The sequence below is a fragment of the Schistocerca piceifrons genome, chromosome 2, assembly GCF_021461385.2.
Source record: "Schistocerca piceifrons isolate TAMUIC-IGC-003096 chromosome 2, iqSchPice1.1, whole genome shotgun sequence".
NCBI lineage: Eukaryota > Metazoa > Arthropoda > Insecta > Orthoptera > Acrididae > Schistocerca > Schistocerca piceifrons.
The window spans coordinates 623,874,595-623,882,419 of record NC_060139.1 but is presented as its reverse complement, the minus strand read 5'-3'; the positions used below and the strand labels follow the sequence as shown (position 1 = coordinate 623,882,419).

General features: G+C 36.8%; 1 pseudogene; it reads left to right on the top strand.

The window, feature by feature from the left end:
• Positions 1-263: 263 nt before the first annotated feature.
• On the top strand, positions 264-382 carry LOC124778370 (annotated as a pseudogene).
• Positions 383-7,825: the final 7,443 nt, after the last annotated feature.

Below are 7,825 nucleotides of genomic sequence, written 5' to 3'. Positions count from 1 at the left end.
CCCAGAATTTGTTGAACTTATTATTACAATACTGTATTAAACAAAGGGACCATTGTTAAGCTGCATAGCTTAGAATATTCTGCAGTCTAAATCATATTGCAGACCTTTTTTTTCCGAGTACACAATTGGTTGTTATTTTCTAAGTGTCTGCTAAAAACAGGTCAGCCCCCTTGGATTCTGAAACGCACTACTACTGCTATTACTAGAGTTGCAAAACTACGGAAGCATACCATAGACTGTAATAAGTAAGCTTTGACAATGTTACCAACAGCCTTGTCACAGTGATAACAACGGTTCTCGTCAGATCACCGCAGTTAATCGCTGTCGGCCTTGTCTAGCACTTGAATGGGTGACCTTCCGGGTCTCCCTAGCGCTGTTGGTAAGCTGGGTGCATTTACTCCTAATGAGTCCAGTTTAGGAGCTACTTAATTGAGAAGTAGCGGCTCCAGTCACGATAACTGACAGAGGCCAGAAGAGACATACACCACTCCCCATCCACGCCGAGAGACGCTGAGGACGAGACAGTGGTTGGGCCTTAACATTGGCCTCTTGGGGCGGAGTAGACTACGGTTCGTTACCTAGTAGCCTCGGTCAGTTAAGACCTCAACCGCCTTACCTACGCGTTAAGTGTTTTGCTTACCTTCTGGGCGATACCTAATTTCGATCGCTTTGTTTGTGTATGCGATCAGTGTCTTAATGGATTGCTCTATAAATCAGAAGCGGTGAACCGTCTGGAAACTGAGTGAGGGTATATAAAGGGCTGCGTAACCTAGGGAACATTTTTGTTCAAAGTAATTATCCCCCTGTTACTTAAAAAATAGACTTTATTCGAAAAGTGTGATTTGCAACATGAAACAGAGAGATGTTATAGGAAAAAGAAAAAGAAAACAATAAACATTCATTTATGTACAGCACCAAAACTAGCGAAATGTAGCTTTCATAGGGCGCAAACCTAGCTATTACTGAACGTTTCGTTATAAAAGGAGAAGACAGATACTTAACACTACTTCTACCACACTAGGACATACACCAGGCCATATAGACCAAGACAAGTTAGTTTAGGAACATAAAATGCAAGTTTCTTCATTGAAACTACCTTCATCATAAAAATCAGAGGCCAGACTGATTGGTTTGACTGCTAAGCAGTCATCATTAGGACACAATACTAATAGAAAATATAACATGCAAATGGTTGCTACAAGGCATCAGATAAAAGAATGCATCCAAATCAGAGGAAACATACTTATTCAGTTTGTTACAGGCTACTACGTCACAATATTCTTTCGAAACTCAAACTGATATACGTCCTTCTGTTCCATCTTCATAACACCGAGACAAATTATGTCAGAGAAGAGCACGGAATCATCGTTACAAGAAACCACAGAAATATAAAATACAGATATGAAAACAAAATGACAGTGGATCTCTTTATCTAAAAGACACATGCAGTTCGTAGTCGTAATTTCTAAACCTCCTTTTCCATGAGAAATCTAGGTTGTCCAAGGAGGAACGCTCAATTTACAGTGATATGACAGGAACGGTCCTTCTAGCAACAGAGTCTAAAAAAGAAGGCTCTGAAACGCATACAGTAAGGGCTCTGAGCACTTCTTCATCTTCACTGCTGTGAAACACCTTTCATTGAAAGAGTTCTCACAGCTCTTAAGGTATGCATTTTAGATCCCATGTTTGATAGACTTTATTGCCTCCTATCATCGAACCTGTCATATCCGTGAATAGAGAACACTCCTTCTTGGACATTCTCTATAAGGCAAAAAAGAATGTCAAAGAAAAGGTACTATAAAATATCAGTAATTATCAGTCATAATGCGATTTGGGCCTTGGGGGGGGAGGGGGGCTATTAAGGTAAATGCAGCGCTCAAACTGACTGACTGTACCTTTAACATGAATAAGCAAGCAATGGGCGCCTACCTGTCCTGGGGAAAGGTAGATCAACCCCTGACGTACTTTTTTAGCTCAACTGCCTTCAGCTGAGGATCAACATAATTCCTCGGGCACATCCTGATTTTCAATTCTGTTTGTAGCTCATGACCAACTTAATTTCTGAGGAATCCTCCTTTCAATCCCATTTTGTCCATGGCTTACTTATTTCCGGAGATACATCTGAGGTTTTAGTCCCCGGGATCTAATGTGGTCTTTTACAATTGGTAGCCACCATTTCAATCTGATGTGTCCTATCATAGTTGCTAGATCGCACTTGAGGAGGGGAGGTTCCACACACACATACACACACACACACACACACACACACATATATATATATATATATATATATATATATATATATATATATATATATATATATATATATATATATACGTTTCCACGAGTCCATCAATCTAGTCAGTCTCGGAAGACTTGAAGGTCTTGAAAGTTTTGAAACAATGTTAATGTCGATGTTTGTGAATAGTGGCCGAGCGGTTCTAGGCGCTACAGTTTGGAATCGTGCCTTGGGCATGGATGTGTGTAATGCCCTTAGGTTAGTTAGGTTTAAGTAGTTCTAAGTTCTAGGGGACTGATGACCCAAGAAGTTAAGTCCCTGAGTGCTCAGAGCCATTTCAACCATTTTTTTTGTTGGTCAATATTCGTTATTTGACTGCTTTCAGGTCTAAATTTTGTGAGTTTCGGAATTTCGCCAGTTCGAGAGCTTACAGTAGTCGTCGGAACAGAAAATGTGCAGCAACGACAGGTTGTTCAGCTAATGAAGCTGAGTGGCATCAGTTATTCGATAATCTCGCATACATTGAGAGACAGATCGCTACAGAAAACACTCCTTACGAGAGTGATATTAACATTTCCTCGAACAGCATCATCATCACTAGCAACGTCAACAGCAGTAGAGGCATCAGCAGCAGAGTTCGTATAACGCCAGCAGTCATGTCTGTATTTGGTTCTACGTTGTTACGCCCTAAAATCAAAGACAGGTGGATGTAACATAATAAATTTATACTACTCAGTGTAGTAGGTAGTTGACAAACTAAGAAAATTAGCTGAAAGTGGATGAGAAGCTCATATGATTTGGTTATCTACATGAAGCGTTATAAAGTCTGTATTGCTACTGAACGACACAAACGTATTGACACTTGCGAGCAAAATGATAAATATACAGCTGTATAACATTCACTGCCGCATCACCAATGGATGTGATGATAGGCACATGTGTAATTATTTAAATTGTACATATAATAAACTAAATAAAACTAATATTTTTCAAAAGCAATTGTGTTACATGCTTTGTTTGCAGGCTCATATATCTCATATTTCCATTATTTGTGAAACACAGAATTCCACACTATTACAGTGTTGTGTGATGACTTTTGAAAAATATGTGTCAATACAGTACACATAATACTCATATCAAAGTGGAAGGAATATTTACATGCAATGATATTGTAATGACAGACGCATATGAACCATAGACATGTGAATTGAAAAAAAAATGGTTTTAGTGTAATGGATATATCTGATGTTGCATGTAAAGAAAATTATTTCTTGAAAGAAGAAACAGTGTTATATGGTGAATGGATGAGCAACCACAACACTATGTAGCACACTAATGCCTCAGGTCTTTATTATGTGCAATAGAATCACCCCAATACCTCAGAAGTGCATATGAGGAGTTGTATTCAAAGCTAATTCCTTGTCAGAAAACGAGGAAATTTATTTTATGTAGAATAACAATGTCAAGATACTCCCACATATTAAACTTCTAAAAAATAAAAATTTAGTTTTAGTGTAAGCATTTAGGTGACTCTGTATGTAAAGGACAATTACTTATCGAAAAAAGAAATATTATTGTATGGTGAATAAATGAGCTACTCCTACCTCAGACCTTTACAAACAAATGTCAGTTTTTATTAGACCTGAAGGTGAGTTTACACTCATACGTTTTGTTCTATGTAGAATGTATCCCATAGCTGTAAGCAAAATTGTTTTGGCGTCCATATAACACTGGCGAGTGGGTGTAGCTCATCAGATCATTTAACTATCACACAGATATAACGTATACAGTAGAAATAAAAAGTAAGAATAGGGACAGAATTAGTTAAACAACACAGATATATTCTTTTTTCCAATATTCGTTGCACACAGATCAATTTTCTTATAAAAGTAGTAATGTGAAACCATATTACTACATGATAGAGTGTAGATGTATTAAGATTTATGATGTAAGTGTATAGTAGGTAAAATATAAGAAGATTGACTTATGTACTATAGCTTGTAAAAAGTTAATCTTTCACATAGACCACATTTTGTTGAAATACCTACACATTTGTACTATAAAACATGTCAGTGTGTAACATCAGACTGTCAAACATCATTCACATGCAGTAAATTTTATCGATACACCTAAAATATACATAGTCTCAAACACTGACAACAAATAACACTAGATACTCATAATTCAGAAATGTATACTCTGTACCTGAAAATTAGTTATTACACCTACGTATGCAGTCATGTAGTCTACTCAATACAACATAAGGCTTTTTTTGTAATTAATGCTTAGAAGCTACTTCAGTTGAGTGACCAGCAGCAGGAAAATACTTGATCTACTAACTATAGACACAACAACAAAAATATATGAAAATACAAGTCAGTCACGTGAATTTAATGCATCCCATATGTAGCTCTTTTCTATGTAAAACCCTAGTCACTCACATGAATTGAATGCATGCTATATGTAGCTCTTTTCCATGTAAAACAATAGTCATTCACATGAAGAGAATGCATTATAGTTGTAACTGTTTCCTACCAAACCATAAACACACACACACACACACACTTATATACATTATGTTAGTTAGTGCTATTCCACACAAATACACATGTACTCAAATAAATACATTCACCCTTCTCATGTACTCAAGTAAATAGTGCAAGTATGACAGAGTTTAAATTTCATCATCACAAATAAAGCACTTATGTTCATGACATGAGAGTCCAATTCTTAATTCTCCCACTGTGTAAACCACATGACTCTTTGGTAGAAAATTAACATGCCACACTATGTGTGTTGCATTGACACCAGCAGGTAAACACTTTTGGTAATCGTCAATTCTAAGATTTCTTGCGGTTGAACGACTAACTCCATTAGACTGTCGTAGAGACTGACCTTCTCGTGTGCAGTATGCATATTTTTTGGATCATAGATCTACAAACTCTACAGTGTTTCATCTGTTTGCCTCATCTTTCATCAAGCCTATAAAGTAACTGTTTCCTAGTTTTATTATGTAAGGTCTGCCAGCTACATGTCTAAATATGTTGAATGCACTGGGTTGATACCTTATCACTTTCTTTCGATCGAAACCTTTCACTCAGTAAACAAAACCATCTGTATCCACATAAAGTAACTTCGTGTGTTGAAAATTAGTTTTGGCAATCTCATGATGAAAGCGGTGCACATTGAGTTTGGACTGGTCTAAGATACCTAAATAAACAGGTTTTGCAAACAGTATTGAAGCCTTCACCATTTCCTGAGTTACACATTTATTGTTGAAGATAGTTGTCAATTTAGAAATTGGCATGGCAGTGCAATGCCTAGCACTAGATGGTCCATTCCATTCTCTAGTTACATAAATTTTGTTACGATTTCTAATATTCGCTGTTGTTTTTGTGGAAATGTTCTGTTCATTAATTTATAAAATTTCACTTAAAATTGGATGTACTGGAAGCGCTCTTCTTAGCGTTGACACTAATTTACAGCTTCAATCAGTGACTCTGTCTGAAGGTGATTCTATGGATGATTCTATTCAATTGTCTCCCCAAAATGACAAAATGATTTAGGTTTGTATAATCAGTTATATATTGGGATTTATTCTATAGCACTGCCATCAGTGTGGAATGTCAACCATTATGTAGAATTGAATGGAGACAGTGGGAAACTGCTGTGCACATAAAGTACAATAACAGGACATATCAAGTCAACCTCCAGGACATATCTTCGACAAGCATTATCTGACACAGTTGAGATACCATCAATTAACCTGTCATTTCATTCTTGGGCAACCACTGAAACTCTCCAGTAGATAGTCCCTGTTGAGTGGCATGTCCATATAAATTGTTAGCATCCTAGAATAGAATGTAACTTGAATCACCAGATATTTTGCGCAGTTCACCCATTCACAGATTATTTGCCTTGTCTTGTCTATGCATGCATTTAAATAGTCCTTTGTGAATCCCACACTCAAAGAACAACATGTTGAGATCAGTTAAAAATTCGATTTCGACCTTTGTGTCCTTGAGCACTGTATCCCACATCCATGGTGTGGTGCAGTAAATTGTGGAGTCCAGATCATATATTAACAATCACACACTCCATGATTTTTCGAAAACATCTGCTAGGAAGTGTACATCAGAGTCCATGTAAAGTATAGCATATTTTCCTAAGTCTAAGATATAAAATTCTTGCGTAACACTCACCACATGTATATATTTAGCATTTGTCAGTAAGTTTCCTACAGAATGTAGGGTATCAGGTAGCATGGTTTCGTTGAGTTTCTCCACAGAATCCATACATTCATATGGGATTACCTCCATCCACATAATAAGCTCACACTTCACATCATCAGGATATGCAGCACATGTCAGATAGATGTTCTGACGCACAGATTCAGCAAGTTTTGAAACAGTGTCTACATAATTCTGAACCAGTTCAAGAATTGCAGCATTATTTCATGACTGATACTCTTAGAAAGTGAAAAGTAATAATCAGCTCGCACAGGTATAACATTAACTTGTACGTTTTGTAGTTCCAAATCTTCCAGTAGCTCAATGATTAAATGAGCCTCATATCCATGCAAATTATGGAAGAAAACTGGTATGTAAAGAGGGAAACTATATTTTGAGTTACATGAGTTGTGGGGTATGAAATTTGCCAGTCAGATGGGAGGGATTAAGCATGTTTCTTCCACAGGAATTTGATAGTGAAGGCTCACAAATAAAACTGTTAACAGGTTTGTTAAATATTTCCAAATTTAAATTTTAATTACAGAAACCTCGCTGTGATAAATCACATCAACTCTCTCTCTGCAAGTGCTGTAAACTCAGTGGGAAATTTTTAATTTTTTTGTTTTAATTTTAATTTTTTATTATTTTTTTTCATGATCTTCTCCAATGTATGGAGATTAAGGCTTCAATCACACAAGCACACAACCTGAGATGAGGCACTGAATGGTTTGTGTGATTCTGTGAGACAGTATGAGAGGTGTGGGGTTATTCACAGTCCACCACAGGAATGAGCAGGCATTAAATTTTGGCATCAACTACAAAAGTGTTGAAAGATATCAGACTTCAAGAAACTGTTAGCCTTGAAGGCACATCAACAAGTAACAGCTCTTTCCTAGAGCATTTCATCAAATGCTCTGTCAAATGATCGTCAGTATATAATGGGTCCAGAGACCTACTACAAATGTATCCATACCTATCTTAAGTATACTGAGAAGAAATTAGTTTCGACATGTTTTTAATCAATCAGTGATGCTGTTTGGAACTGTCCAATATGAGTAAAAAATAAGTTTGGTTTTCATGCTAGTTTGCATATTCGAAGTGGTAGAGTGGACCAACAACTCTATGCCCAGTCTCACTCGCGGAATTATCTATCTTCTCCAGGTTGTATGCATTAATCGCAAATTAGGGGCTTTGCCTCCCATATTTGGAATATCATGAAACCTTATGAGAAAGTCAATTGCAGCTAAAACATAATTTCTATAAATTTCACTATTTCTCAAATTAAACTGATGCATACACTATAGCTGTAGCTGATTATTTCTCTCGGAAGTCGGACAGTCTCTGTATCCCGCACATT